The 16,888-nt window shown below is 40.5% G+C and overlaps 1 protein-coding gene across 1 annotated transcript in view; it reads left to right on the top strand.

Annotated features, from left to right (window-relative positions):
* Positions 1-16,888, top strand: part of LOC149773176 (complement C3-like) — a 519,398-nt gene that overhangs the window by 207,207 nt on the left and 295,303 nt on the right. The gene's annotated exons all lie outside the window — the stretch shown is intronic.

Below are 16,888 nucleotides of genomic sequence, written 5' to 3' on the forward strand. Positions count from 1 at the left end.
TTCATTTCACTGAAAAGTTTGGTGAGATTTCACAAACATTTTGACCAAAACATGCATTGAAATTGTGGTGAGATCTCACTAAAATTCCACTGAAATATTTTTGAGGTTTTAGAAACAATTTGACTAAATCTTTCGTGAGATTTCACTAAAATTTTGATCATTATATAATATTTTACTGAAGTAGTTTTTCAGACATTTAAGAAGGTTTCAAATAAATAATGCTATGAATTAATCAGGATTTTTTTAACCAAGGTGATATTTAAGTGTGCATGAAAAATATAAATATGTTGTAATTATATGACATCCAATGAAAGAGATATGGGGGTTAATAATAATAATAATAAAGACTTTATTCAGAGAGGGTAAGTCAATTAGCTACAGCATTAATCCACCTTGAGGCCTTCTATATGGTATGCACCAAATTTACAGTAAGTACAACATGATGTGAAGAATCTGGCTAGATACTAAATAATTAAGTGATTTTACAAATCAAAGTATCCAGCCTGGAACATATGCACAGGCATCTGTGAACACATAAACATATATAAAATATAAACTATTAATCTGCATTGAAATATTCAACTGTGAAAATGATTCACAATTGCAGAAAAGTATCCATTAGAGACATTGATTATGAAAAGAAGAAATGTTAGGAGCCTGCCTAATGGTACTGTTGTACTGCCGACTTGATTAAAGTACAAGCTATGATGCAGTTGTGGTCTCTTGAATTAGTCCTTGTTCCATAAGCAGCCATGACAAACGTTTATCATGCAATAATTACTCTTATAAAAAAGTTATTTACACTCTATTCTAACACACCTGTAATAGTTTGATAATATACACAATAATGCCTCATGATATTGAAAGATGACTCTACTTGTGGGCCAAGAAAATTCCACAGTGATATGATTATCTTTGATAGACATGGGTATCTGGAAACAATTCCCACCAGTGGTATATACGTCGTCCGTCCTTAAATTATGGAAGTTAATCAGTTTGGAGTTATACCACTTCATAATCATCCTGGTTCAATTCTTTGTCCTATTTAGCACTTTAGCTGCTATTGTAAAACTCTTTATGGCACAAAAAGCAAAATGCTAGTCCTGACGTTCAGTTTTCATACACAATGACCAATTACATTCCCATCGACATTGCTTTCAAGCTATTCTCATTGCCGCATATTTTTCACATGGTTATTCAATCTCGTATCCCGCTCGAAAATTTGAATCGCCATGTTTAGCAAACATTTTCATTTCCATCAGTTTCCGTAACGCGACGATTCATTGGGCAAGTAAAACATTTTGACCAATCAGAAAGCTCTTTACAGCGTTCATCTGTTAAATAATAAATGGAACAAATGCTTAATAGAAAGCTCGTTGCGGAATGGGACCAGATATAGCATTATTGAAAAACGTTTTAGAGACGATATTAAAAATCAATGTCGAGGAAAATCAGAGTCAGGTCAGGAGAAAAGCGAAATTCTGTTTTAAAATGGAAAATAAGAAAACTTGTTTGGGGGCCAGTAAATCCAATTGAAGTTCAACAAAAATGCAATAACAACCACAAGAACAAGAAAACAAAACAAGGAAAGATGTGGAAAGAAGTTATTGTGCCCAAAACAAACAATACAATTACAGCTATCAGAAACATAAAATACAAATGCTTCTGAAAATCATTAAAATTATATAAGAAACAACGAATACATTTTTATTATATCTTATGTATATTTTTATTGAGATGTCAGTGATATTACAATCACAAAATATCACTATATTTTCAGAAGTTTTGACAAACTCTCAGTGAAATTTCAATAACAAATTTGCACTGATATTTTCAGAAATGATGGTAAAATTTTCTAAAATACCATAATTTTAGTGAAAATGGACATTTCAATAAATGTCAAAAAAATTTCATTGTGATTTTGCTGAAATTTCAATCACATTTTCACTAAGGTGTGATTTTTGTAGAGCATATTTTAATAGAAAGCCAAAACAAATATTTTTCAAAGTAAACATCACATCAAGCCCAAAATTCACCTTGCACCAAAATTTCCAAGTCCAAAGATTCCTCTATACTTGTACTAACAGATATTATTATTCTGATCTTGTTTAAATTTTTTCTACTTCTTTGGTCATTTCTTTGTCTGTTGTAAAACATCTGTGGAAATAAATGTAAGAAAACTAATATGCATGTGTCGTCCTCAAATTTATGAGTATATATTCATCCTTCCACATCGGCTAGATTGACATATACATGTGCTCTAACTCCCACCAACATTTACATTTGAATCAGATAGTTTAGGTTATTAATTATTCAGAGAGTATTTTCCATGATACTATAACACATGAGCATAATTTCCATATGGAAAAAAGTGCTTATGGATTAAAGTTGCAACTTTATATCATATAGAAGTTTCACTTGCTGTGAAGTACTTATGTAATTAATCAGGAATACATACATGTTCTCGCTGTATGATACCTTTCTTATGCTAAGATTTTTGCTGGCAGTGTTGATTGTATCTGTAAAAGTGATTGACTTATGATGCAGAAATTTAAATTAGAACCAGATAAACATATGCTGTCAGTGAAGTATGGAAAACTGTAAAAATGTGTATATGTCCTTGAAGCATGTAAAAACGGTAAAAATGTGTACATGTAGTTAATGGGGATACCGTAGCGACAAGGGGAATTCCCTGTGTAGATAATGAGTTTGTACCCTGGCGACAATGGAAAATTTAACATTGGAAAATTGTTGGGATACCCTGGCGACAAGGGGAATTTAACATGGTGGGATGGGACTATATAGCGACAAGGGAAATTGAACATGGTGGGATGGGACTATATAACGACAAGGGAAAATGGAACAGGGGAAAGGCAGAGAACACAGACATTAGACATCTTTTTAAAAAAGAAACAAAAATGGAGGCATGAAAGGAATGTATTTTAGAGGCATTGGAGTGGTCCTGAAAAGGGCCTTTGGGTGTCTTCTTCTTCTTCTTCTAATGTATTATATTCCTCCACCAGCTTATTTTCTCTTCTACACTTTTTCTCTTCTTTTCTCTTTTCTTCCTCATTTTTCTTCTTTTCCTCCTCTTTCTGCTTCTCCTCCTCCTCTTTCTTCCTCTTCTCATTTTCTTCTTCTTTTTCAATTTTTGTCATTCCAAGCTCTCATCCTTATCCGTTCCTCTTCATCCTCCTTCTCCTCCTTTATTTCTTTCAGCAGATCACTGATTATTTCCTTTAGCGTTTTTATGTTGTTGATCTCCATCTTTATTCTATGTGGACTATAAGAAGATGATCCTCGTGCAGTTTTACTAGCATCTGCTCTATTATTCCTAAAATGTCCAAAACGTCTTGTAACTTCTTCATTTTATCAAGGTGGTTCGAAGCCATCTTCTTTTGTATTCTTTGTAGAATTGTGCGAACGACGAACGTTGTGGGTTCTTATATAAAAAGCGCGGACGTGAAGAAAAACATCCCCTACTTTTCTATTCTCATAATATCTACTATCCACACTAGCTTAATGAGACAGCAAAAACGTAACCATAATCTACTATCCCCACATACGTACTTCAGCGCTTACAATCACACACACACACATACACCCACACCAGGACAGGAGTGAGTGTTTATAATCACACTACTCCACATTCACACATTGACAAATTGATTACTATTTATTTTCTACAGTATTGGGTAGCCCTGAAAAGGGCTGTTTTTATTTAACTCCAGATGCTCCGATCTAATGCTGACACCTTCCTGGTCTGGCACCGCACACGCATCTCATACTCCAGTCTCCTTGCCAATTCACCCTTGTCACTGGGAGCGCACTATTTCAATCTTCTGTCTCTGGGATAGTGAAGACTTCCCTTCCTCTTCACATATTTCCAACTCTAGGATGAATTGGCATCCTTACCTCCTGTTGTGGTTGTGGCTGTGGTGCAGCTACAGGCTGTTTTACTGCTATTGCCTGTGGAGGCGCCCTTGCCTCAGTTGTCACCTTGCACACAGGGCTCATTAGTATGTGAGACCTGATCCCTCTCTTTTTCTTCCTCTTCTTTCTTCTTTCTCCCTTCCTCCTCCTCTTTTATCCTTCCCTCTTCCACAATAGGCTCCGCTGCCAGTTCATTAAGTAGGCGTCTGGCATATTCCAGGTGCATCTGGAGTCCAAAAAGGTTGCTTATTCTGGTATTCATTGTCTTGCTGTTAACAGGTCAACGATGGGTAGCCAGACTGCCGTCTAGTTTTGTATTGATATGAAAAGCGCGGACGTGAAGGAAAACAACCCCAAGACCTAAAACTTATATTGCCTAGATCATGACCAAAAAACGCGGACCTAAAAGAAACACTCACTCACTTTTTTATACTAACCATCACAATTCTAAAACAATTTGACAAGCCACTTAAAGAAAATACACACACACACACACACACTTTCTAAGCAAGATAAGGAATTCATGTGCTTATACATGCACTTCTATTTTTCTAACTTATCGTAGGCAGTGGAATGTTATTTCTTTTCGAGAGTATGGGGTAACCCTGAAAAGGGCTTCTTTTTTGTGCAAACTTGAAGCTATGGCAATCTTTTAGGATCTAAGATTACGGCCTCCTCTGACGACAGGCTTTCTCACAAGATAATGTCTGTTTCTTCGGAAAGAGAAGAATAACTCTTTGGTGTCGATACGACAGTCGACAAAGCCTCTGTCAGCTTCAGGTTGTTGCTGCTGCTGCTGCTGCTGCTGTTGTTGCTGCTGTTGCTGCTCTCTCTGTTCTCTCTGCTGTTTCTGAAGTCTGTACTTCTCTGTCCATTCTTCTTTCTCCCTGTTAATTTCTTCTCTGAATAGCTTTTATATCAGGTCTTCGGTGTCTTTTAACATTCTAACATTCTCTATCTCTTCAGGCTTTGGTATCAGACTGTGTCTGACCCTATGCAAATTCACGTAGGCTTCGTTTAGCTTAGCTAGTTTTGAGCACATCTTCGTAGGAGGATGAGTCGATGATGGATGGTTAGATTGGAGACTCCTCGGTTTTATGGTCAAATCGCGAACGTGAAGGAAAACATCCCTACACGGTTTTCGAGTCGGAACGTACAAACAGTGTCATGGGAGGGATATAGAGAAGTCAAAGAGCATGAATCAGGATACTCATAGTCGAACAAACCACAAAGGCATTTTTTTCTTCAAACACAACATTTTTATTCAAAACCATTTAACACTAACAAGTAACCATAACATTGTTTTAACAATAACTATCCAATATAACATTAAACATTTTTTTCAAATAACAAACCTTTTTTACAAGTCACAATCTATTTTGGACAGAGCTGACAACGTTGTGAATGAAATTGTGATTTCCACTGTTGGAAGTCATTAGGCCATTGATGGACACTACGTTTCCAAGCTTGAGAAGAAAGATAAGCATAATGGTCACAAAACCAACGATCTACTTTCACATCGTTTCTAGAAGAATGACGATCAAAATAAGTCACTAAATGTTCTAAAGAATAGCCCAGGCTGCGATGATGCAGAAAATACACACAATATTGGCCACACACCAATGAATATGTGCCTTGTAATTTCACATTATTGAATCGTGTGGTTTGAGCATTTCTTCTCATAAAGTCAATGATATCGTCTTCCAAAGGAGGCAATCCATACCAATCAAAATATTCCACACATCCTTCTTGAGGAAAGTAGACGGCTACCCTGTGGGTTCCTGGGAGATGACTGTCGTCCGTGTTGATCACATAAGCTTGATGGTCTTGAGGTTTACGATGAGGGAGTTCATCTTTAGCACATACGATAGGATTCCAAGAAGCAGTATACGAACTGTGGTTCAAAAGATAATAAAGTTCCATAACACTCTTCTTTGATCAATTCTTTCATTTTATCTGCTAGCACTGTAGCAAAGCAGGAGACTAAATGGGCTTCTTGTTCTAGCCATCGGGACTTCATCAATAACTTCTTCGTGTTTGACTTGGGGCTCTCCTTCCATGGTCTCTTCACATTCCATGTCCAGGGTTTCTCCACTAGGTAAAGAGGGATAACAGTCTTCCATGGCTTCTAATAATCTAGAATGACTTCTCTAAAACTGTTGATGTCTGTCGTATTGTCAAATTCTGCATACAGGAGGACGTTCACTGTGTCAGGTAGAGGATTAGTAAACTGAAGTTCCACTCGAATCTGGCCGGATTTTAGAGGATGGAAATGTCCCTCCTCGCTGCCTTGGTCTGGAGTGAAATCAAAAGCCCACAAGCCGTAGCCTCCTGCATAATCCTCGTACGATATGCCGTGACTGGTGTTGGTTCCTAACTGTCCGGTGGCTTCGTACATGGACAAGTACGACCTAAAGTAATTCCTGTCACCAAACGTAGGCTCAAAGGATCGGGTACACAGTGTCCTGCCATCGCGACTGACTTCGATCTTGGCTACGTTGTAATGATGAAACAGGAAAGGATTTTCGTTGTGGACTCCGTTGGAGGCTGAATTCTTTGACGATACCAATAATCAAACGCTTGGGTAACTGGCCTTGGAACAGATGATCTTCAATCATGGATCGCTGTGCAGCAGGAATAGTGTACGTTTTCACTTCCACGCGTCGTATCGGATACTTGGCGGTCGTTCTGCTCAACGTGTGACTGATGTCGTTTCCCACTTTGGGTAAGACTTCCACACGTCGCACGTAAAGCCTGGCTTCTTGGATGATGGTTTTGTACTCGATAGCATGAGCCATCAAATGGAAAGCGGTACTGCTACGATTCAGTCTCAGGCGAATATCCACCCCGTTCAGCAAATACTTTTCTTATAACCACATGTCCAAATGCAAACGATCCATCAGTTCTAAACTACGTCCTTGCAGAATTTTATTTCTACGTGTGTTAAACCCCACATTGTGAGGATCGTCATCAGCTGTTAGGGCTGTGTCGTTAGACGTGTTATCACCCTCTGTGTCAGCTTTCCATACCACGTAAGCATCCAGATGAGTGTTTTTGGTTTTTTTTCCATACGTCAAAAGATTTTCCAAGTAGGCACGATAACGGTAAGTATCCATGCTGATGCTGACCAGTTTGTTATTCAAGTACAAGTCCACTTCGCTGAACAAGGAATGCATCAAATTGTTGACAGGAGCTTCTCTAGCATCGCCTCCTGGATTGGTGTTGTCAGTTTTGATCACTTTGACTTTCAAATACAGGTAACTGCTGTTCAGATCGATGTAATCTTCGGGCTGACCTTTGATATCAAACTCGATGGGAGCTGAATCCGTCAAAGAGGAGACGGGATAAAATTCGACCCACTGGGATTCTTGCATCGTCATCATGATGGGATGCATGGCAAACAGATCCAGTTCCGACTTGGAACAGGCGCAAGACTCTCGGTGCATCATTTTTTCGGTTTCTCAATACTTTAATAATCGAAAACGTTTAAGTCTCCAACGGTTCTTCTTTTCTTTGTCTTTCATGGACTATATAGCGACAAGGGAAAATGGAACAGGAGAGAGGGAGAGAACACAGACAATAGACATTTTTTTAAAAAAGAATACAAATGAAGGCATGAAAGGGAATGTCTTTTCGATGCATTGGAGTGGCCCTGAAAATGGTCTTTGGGTTTATGTTAACTTACCATACTGTTAACATAGAAGGCGCCGCTTAGGGCTCCTCCTTTTCCTTAAACTCTGTCTCACTTCTGGACCGTAGATCATCACTCTCTTTAAACAACCTTGTCTTTCTATGTATATTCTTCTTTTCCACACACAGGTATCCGTCGTCCTGACAATGACCCACGAGGATCGGACGTACATGGATAAGTCAGTTCTAAACAGCATTGACGAGACGAGAGTATAGGATTCCACGTCGGTCCACGTCTTGGTGACGAGAACAGGTGAAGGAATGCAGCAAACTGCGATTATTTATAGGGAGAGGAAGGATTGAAACGGATTGAGTTGATTGACCAATCCAAACATGCGTTACGAAATTCAGTCACCATTCGTCCAATCGGAAAATAGCAGTCCGTGACGTCATATTCCTATATAGAGGCACTAGCGTTTGTTCGCAGTCAATCCATACAACACAGTTAGCATAAACTTTGCGCAAACTCAGAGGACAATGAATTGGGGTGCACCGACCGTAGAGACTACCCAAGTGAACCCGGACTTACTTCCAGAAGAGGTGAATTGGCATTTTGTGGATTTTCTTTCGCAAGAATTTGTTCCGAAACCAGTACCTGCGCCACCTTCTCCTTCTTTACCAAACGTGGGAATTTTAAACAGAGACAGAATAAAGAATTGGAGAAATTTATAAAACGGCAAAAGGAAGAGGAACAAGCTTTTCTCCTACAACAGCAAAAATAAGAGATAAGAAAGAAACAACAAGAAGAAGCAGCAAAGAAACAAGAGGGTGAAAGGCAAACGGCTACGATACTGTTAGACATTTTAGCGGAGTTAAGAAGTCTGAAACAAATGTATCAGGCTTCTTTATTACGACCGAAGAGAAAAAGACCTTCCCGAGCTAAACAACTCAACCCTGTGACAACACCTACCATACCACCCTTAATAATTTCTACCAAATCATCATCATCGACAGTACTCAGTCCAGAAGTAGGCCTTGGCCGTGGCAAAGGCTTAAGGCAGTTAAATATGATTGCTTCCTAAGTTTGATATTTAAAACCAACAAATACCTAAAGGCCCTTTTCAGGACCACCCATGTCTCTCGAAAAGAGATAGTATTTCAATGGCCAACATCAATTAAAGCTCAGAAACCCTTTTCTTTTACCACTATAGAACGTGTGAATGATTGAATGCTTGAGTGTGGATTTATTTTTCTAAAAATCAAAACCATGAGACACTTACGTTTTATAGACTGTTTCTTCTGGTACAAATTTTACAATTCAATTCACAACACATCATAGCACTTTAAAAGGTTCATGGGCTTTTCTTTGTCTGTCTTCACTCTCTCTTTTTTTAAATGTCGTCATTTTCACACCTTTTTCCTCCTCTTCATCCTCACTTTCTTCCTATCTCTTTTTCTCCTGTTTAATTTTCTCCACTTGTCTGCTTTCTTCCTCTTCTTCCTCTCCATAACTCCCCTCTTCTTCTTCTTCTTGCTCCTGTTGTTTCGTAGGGCAATCTGGAGACCAATGTCCTTTTTCTTGACAATGATAACAGGTATCTTGACTTTAGTCTCTTCTAACCCCTGTTTTTTGTTGTTTTTTTTGTTGACGGTCTGGACACTCTAAAGGCCAATGTCCTTTCTTCTAACAGATATAGTAAGTATCTTGACTTTTATCTCGAAAGGAGGGTGAGTAGTCCTTCGACTGGTCTGAAAAAAAATTTCTGATGACCCCTCGCAAAGCTCTGATAAAAAGTTCTATCTGTGTAGTCTCGTCCATCGTTCTGCTCAGTTTAAGAATGAAATGAATAGTGGAAGGAGAAGACGCACACCCTTTATATATTATGGTTTGTCATGGATATAAAGTGACCTATGCTGTTCAAACTCTAGTCATTTGAATTTTTACAGTCAAGATGAAACGATCCAATTCATTCGTGAAGAAAGGAGAAGAAGAAAGTAAGAGGCAGAAATGTGATTTATCGCCTCGTACCATTGCTGAAGTCTTGGCACAAATTCATGCCAGAGATTTTGAAGAGGACATGAGTTAACCAGAATCCAAACCCAGAGAGTCTTCCCCAGTTAACCCTGAAAAGTGCTATCACATTCTAAAGACGGAAAAGCGCTCCTATAGAAAATTTAGAACCACTGCTTACACTTACAGGGTGAAGTTTAAAGATTTCAAGGCCGACGTACCTTTGGAGAACTCAAAAGGGTTCATCACCGAGATGTGGGATTCTTTACTCACCACACTCAAGCGACAACGTCAACCCAAATAATACGATCGCTTGAGACTTTCCATAGAACAAGACGGTTTGAAATCCCCTGTCTGGATAGAGTTTAGCAGCCCTGCAGAATTGACCCCTTCCAAAGTCATGGTCAAGAGTCAAAATGTGCAATAATATAATGACCTGTTTGACATCACCGATGGAAAAGCAACACTGTCCATGACCCATGTCACTCCTCCTCATGGGACTGGACGCAAAAAGGTCTTATTGGTGAACGGCCTTCGCAACATTAAGCGTAGCCTCGTTCAAATTCACAATTTCCAAGACCAGATGTGTTTAGCCAGGGCTATCGTGGTGGGACGAACCTGTGTCAACAAGAACGACACGGCAGAATGGAAAAGAGCCTGGAAAACTATTCAAAAATCGGAACGAGCCAAACAACGAAATGAAGCAGAACTCCTGTTACAACAAGCCGGTCTGTCCAAAGACACACCCTGCGGCATTCCTGAAATGCAAAAATTACAAGATGCCCCAGCTGTACGCTACACCTTGAAAGTGCACCCTCAAGAAGTGCGCAGACCTCTGTTGTTTCGAGGTCAAGACTTTAAGGACGGAAAATACATTCATCTCTATCATCACGATGACCATTTTGATACCATTACCAATATCACTTCATTCCTGTGATACGGTTATTATTGTGAGAAATGTGACTTTGGTTACAACAATCGAGAGCAACACAAACATTGTGGATCGAAATGCTCAGGATGTTTGGCCTCTCCACCCTGTCAGGACGAAGGACAAGAACGAGTGCATTTTCCTGCTTGTCTGCGCACGTTTATCAGCCCTACCTGTTACTAGCAACATCTGAAGACACACTGTTCACAGCAGAAACATTCGTGTCAACTCCTGAGATTGTGCCCTACGTGTGAACAAGGCATACGTACCAACAGTACCAAGGCACACGTATGTCGAGGAATGAAAAGATGTCACATTTGTCACCAAATCGTGGACTTGAAACACCAATGCTACATGCAAAAATACCAACCCAAGAAGAGAAAGATGATGGTCACAAGAAGAATAAAGACAATTTCATCTTTTTCGATTTCGAATGCATGCAAGAGACTGGCATTCACATTCCTAATTTCTGCGTGGCTCATCGAACGTGTGAGAAGTGCATTCAAGAACCAATCTTTAGTCATTGCCCTCACTGCAGTAAGATTCCTGGAGGACGTGAACAAATATGTCGAGGACAAAACACGCAAGCCGATTTTGACCGATGGGTCTTAGATCCCATCGATAAGGCATGGAGCCAAGACGACATCGAACGTTACGAAGATTGTCATCGGCATGCCACGATGATGGCTCACAATTTTTCGGGACATGATGGAAAATATCTTCTCAGATACTATACGGAACATGGCACCGAACGTCCTAAAGTGACTTTGAACGGAGCCAAAATCATTTTCATGCAAATGGGACAAGTGCAGTTTAAGATTCGATGAGTTACTTGGCCATGCCTTTGAGTCGAATGCCTAAAACGTTTGGAATGACAGAAATGGCTAAAGGGTACTTTCCACACTTTTTCAATGCCGAAGCCAATCAACATGCCGTTCTACCCCATTTGCCTGAGGCTCACTATTACGACCCCGACAACATGCATGCCGAAAAACTAGAAGCTTTCTACCCTGGTACCAGGGATTTAGAAAACCCCAAGATCGTGTACGAGTTTAACGGTTGCTTATTTCACGGATGTCCCGTCTGTTACCCTGATCGTGGCACTAAAAATCAGTTTTTACATCGAACCATGGAAAACTTATATATGGACACTTGTCAGCGGCGCTTGAAGTTAGAACAGCAGGGATACCAAGTGGTGGAAATGTGGGAACACGAGTACGATCACCGTTTGAAAATCGATCCCGAGTTTAAACTCATCGTGGAAAGTTACCCCCTGAATCCGAGGGATAGTTTGTACGGAGGAAGAACCAATGCCACCTGTTCGCTGTACCAAGCCGACGAAGAGAAAGGAGAGGAAATTAAATATGTGGACGTGCGTTCGCTGTATCCCTACGTGTGCAAATATTGTCGCTTTCCTGCAGGGCACCCGCGATTGCTAACGGAACACATCGACCTGAAAAACATTCTACAATACGAATGTCTGATCAAGTGCAAAGTCTTGGCCCCCACGGACTTGTACCATCCCGTGTTACCTCACCAAGGCAGACTGATGTTTCCCTAGTGCGGTACTTGTGCCGAAACGTGCAACCAAGATCAGCCTTGTCAGCACACCCAGAAAGAATGTGCCTTCACGGGGACGTGGGTGAGCGTGGAATTGTTCAAAGCTCTGAACATGTGATACCAACTGTTAGAAGTGTACGAAATTTGTCACTTTCCCAAGACACAAGAATACCATAATGGTGACCAAACTCAGAAAGACATTTTCGCAGACTACGTGGATGCTTTTTTGAAACTGAAATAAGAAGCCAGCGGCTATCCTTCCTGGTGTCACACTCCTGAAGACCAAACGACATTCAAAGAGAAATACTGGGTACAAGAAGGCATTACTTTAGATCACATCTAGAAAAACGAAGACAGGCGATCGTTTGACAAAGTGATGTTACATTGCTTGTGGGGCAAAATGGCACAACGACCGTACTTACCCAAGAGGGAATATTTGACAGAACCTTCTTCCAACTTTCAGATGATTCACGACAAAACCAAATACATGAAACACGTGGACGTCGTTCGTGAGGATTTGATCTTAGTCAATTACGAAGACGATCTGGACTTTATACAAGCCGACGAATTTGGAAATGTCAGCATTGCGCCTTACGTGATAGCTCATGCTCGCTTAACATTTTACGAAGCTTTAGAACTGTTAGGGGAACGTGTCCTGTACTTTGACACGGACAGTTGTATCTACATCGAGCGCACGGGTCAACATCACCCTGACATCGAAGGAGACCGTTTAGGAGCCTTGACAGACGAGCACCCCGACGAGAAAATTTTAAGTTTCGTGAGTGGCGGTCCTAAAAATTACGGCTACGAATACCGGGACAAACAAAGAGAAGTGCACAAGGAGTGTAAAGTGAAAGGATTGACCCTGAATTATCGTACCAGTTGAGTGGTGAACTTTGGGGTATTGAAAGAAGCCTTGCAGTCTAGAGAAGATTAAAACTTGAAAGTGACTACCTACCAGCCAAACAAGATTGTACGTTTACCCACTCACCAAATTGTCAGTCGACCCGTGGAAAAAAGTCTATCAAATCGTATACAAGAAGCGAGTGCGTCTTCCCAATCACTTTACTTTACCTTCTGGACATGTTGGTATAAAACATTGGTTGTAAGAGGATAGCCACTCACCAGAAGAATGACTTCGCCACAGCAAGAATCGAGTGAGAAACCCAATGAAAACTCCGAGTTCACACCCTACCATTTTCCGGTCTTCTTGTCTGACTATTTTGATTGTGCCCGTCGATTGGAAACGTTTCAAAAATGGCACACGGATAGGGAAGGATTACCTACTTCGAATGTTTTAGCTAGAACAGAATTTGTCTACTTGGGACCTGAGACTGGATTGGGATACGAAGGACAGTGTTTCAGTTGTGGCCTGAAGTTATGAATGGATCCATGAATATATAAAGATTCAGCTATTCTGGAACATGCTCGATGGTCTCCACACTGTCCTTACATTTCTATGGCTTTTCCACCCATTACACTACGGTACAATTATGACGGTACCTTAGATACGGTACCTTCCAAAACAAGACATAAAAAGGACCGATGTACAAGCTTGAGACTTCACTGCGACTAGTATAAAAAGGAACCATCGGCAAGATCGATAGTTCATTGTGACTACCAAGACCGATCGAACAAGATGAATACTTTCAGAGAAACACAAAACAAGTTCAGACAGGCACAATTCAAGTTTGGGGCCTCTGAAGTGGAATGCGATTGATAGTCTTGCGATGGGAGCGATGCTGTACGCTGTGACCTTAGCACCATGGGAACTTTGTTCTCACTACCTCTATCATGGAAAGTGTTGCTGTACGTGTCAAACCTGATGGATGCGAAAGCGATGCCACTCGACCTCTCGGACACTTTACCGGGTTTCATGTTAAATGTGGATGTCAACCTTTACGTCTACCACCCTACGGATGTCATCCAGCCCTGAGCAAGCTCCTGTCGGTGTCACCCTGACCTCATCGAAACGAACCTGTGAAAGACGAATATTCGTTCCCTGTGCGTTTGTCTGAATACTGCACTTTTGAAAATCGTTTTCAATCGTTCAAAGGAAAATGGCCTACGTATCTGGGAGGACCAACCCCCGAAGAATTAGCCAGAGCCGGATTTTTCTACTTGGGTGAAGGGGATAAAGTCAAGTGTTTCAGTTGCGGTGTGTCACTTCAGCACTGGGAACCACAAGATTCAGCCTACCTGGAACATGCTCGATGATCTCCCAGTTGTCACTGTTTACCTTTAGTAGGACAATATATTTGAATGGATACTTTATAAGAGACCATTCGTGTTTTACCTGTGGAGTTGAGAGAACGCATTTACCGAGAACTGGTCAAAATACAAGTGAAACCTAAAGAACAATTGCATCCGTTACGTCACCTAATTTTAAATCAGTGGTACCTGAATGCTAAAAGGATTGATTCATGCGAAAGTGTTCCATTGGTCAGACCTTCATCAACTACCCCATGGTTTTAAAAAGGATTGGTTTGTTATTGATGATTCTATTTCTTACAATGTAAACTGACTGCATCGACTTCCAGAGGAAGAGTTAGCGAGTTACCAACATCTTTTACATAATGTCAACTTGATGAAACAGGAAACTTCTGAACGAATTGTGATGTGCAAATTAATGACTAAACCGTTTAGATTCGGCACTGAAGTAAAACCATGTCTGTGCAAACAGTACATTTCTTGTGTCAGACTAAAGAGGATTTAGTATGACCAATTCATGGATACTTTACAAGAGAAGATTCGTGGTTTACCTGTGGAATTGAGAGAAGGCATTTACCGAGAACTGGTCAAAATACAAGTCAAACGTAAAGAACAATTGCATCCGGTACGTCACCAGATGTTTAACCACTGGAACCTGAATTCTATAAGAGAACTGATTCGTCAGAAATTGTTTCAGTGGTCAGACCTTGTTCAATACTTTCAGGTCGCAAATGATCGACATGCTCATAATTTTGGTTACTTCGAGATTCACCTAGTGCAACGAATTGAGGAAGAAGAGTTGAAGTATTACCAACATATTTTACGTGGAATCTGCTTAGACAAAGAGCAGACTTCTAATAAACTCTGGACTGTAGGTTACAGTTTGGAGCATTTAGATTCCCAACTGGAGAACGACGATCTCTGGGTAGAAAGTAGATTTATTGCTTCCGAAAAAAAGAGAGAATAAAAACAGGCTGCCATGCCAAGGATTTTATCACATGTGATTGAACAGATTCCGTGGAAGGAACTCAGTGACCAGATTCAAACCTTGGATCATTACCATCAAGTATTATAAGAACTGTTTCAGTTCAATTTGGGTCGACAAGTGGTATGTGTCTTAGTGACATTTTTTCTGGGATTTCGTTTAGCAGCCGATTCCTTGTGGACTCTTTACGAACAGTACTTACCATCCAAATGGCCTTAAATGTTTACGAAAGACTCAAAGTCTTGCGTTTTCATCTGGATACTTCTCGACCTCTACGGGAAAAAAAGATTCGTCAACTTTTAGCTACCGAAGACGTCTATGATGATGAGTGTGTAGCTTGTGAATTACACCTCGATTGGACAGATGCGCGTGCCTGGAAAAAAGGGGGTTTTGAGGCTTGGACCCAAGAAGTGGCACAGGGTTGTTTTCCTTCCTTTCAACGTCCAAAGAAAAAAATTATTTTTCAACCTGTGTTATTGACAGTACCAGAAGAAGAACTCGTCACTCAGGACAGGACTGTCATGGACATTCCTGAAAAACCCTTTCGGGAGGACACTTGTGTGACCTTACCCCCTGTTGAACTGGTCAGAACATTACCCAAAACATGTTGTACATAAACTTGTTTCTATTTCATGTTGATGGTTTTCATGTGCCTTTTATCGTTGTACTTAAGCCTTTGGCTTTTATGTATTTTAGTCTTTCGTGTTCATTTTTAAAACATCAATACACGTGTCCTGGACAAAAAGTATAACAACTCTTGTCTTGTTTGTTTTCGTGTCACAAGTGACAATTCTGAGACTATGGTTACCTCTGCTGTCTCTGCTCCCTCTTCCTCCACTTTCAAAGTCATCGACGAACACTTAGATCGTGCCAGTTGTTAGGCTTTGTATCTTTGCCATCCCTTTAACATGCTCATTGCTGGACCTAGCGGTTCAGGCAAAACCGAATTTGTCAAACGTTTGATAGAAAATAAACATAATTTGATCGATCGTCCACCTCAACGCAACGTGTGGTGTTACAAAGAGTGGCAATCGTCGTACAATCCCTTGAGAGAAATTCAAGGCGATTCCATCTTGTTTGTGGAAGGCATTCATGAAGAAGACGACGGCATCGTCTCTGACTCCCGTCAAACCCGTTTGGTCATTTTCGACGACATGTTAGGAGAAGACGAAGAAGAAATTAAACTCTGGTTTACGCGCAAAGGGCATCATGGTAATGCCAGTGTCATTTACACCACTCAAAGTTTGTTTCAACAAAGTAAAGCCAATCGCACCATCAGTCTCAATGCTCATTACGTGGTCTTGTGTAAAAGCCCTCGAGATAAATCGAAAGTGCAAGACTTAGTCAAACAGTTAGGAACGCCTTGACTCACTCAGGCGTACGACGATACCACTCAAACTCCACACACCTATTTACCCGTCGATTTGAAACCCACTACCCCTGATTGTTTGCGATTTCGTACCCAATTGTTTCACCACTGGTGTCAAGACAGAGGGCCTGTCCTGTATAAGTCTCCGTCCTCGAATTAAGCCCCAAAAATCTATGAAAACCATTGACACTTTTCGTCTGTCTCACACAGTTTGAACATGACGTCCCTTCGTAGCATCTTTCCGTCAAATTGATTCGTGCC

This window comes from Sinohyriopsis cumingii, unplaced genomic scaffold (assembly GCF_028554795.1).
Source record: "Sinohyriopsis cumingii isolate HCF-2022 unplaced genomic scaffold, ASM2855479v2 utg000837l, whole genome shotgun sequence".
NCBI classification, from domain to species: domain Eukaryota; kingdom Metazoa; phylum Mollusca; class Bivalvia; order Unionida; family Unionidae; genus Sinohyriopsis; species Sinohyriopsis cumingii.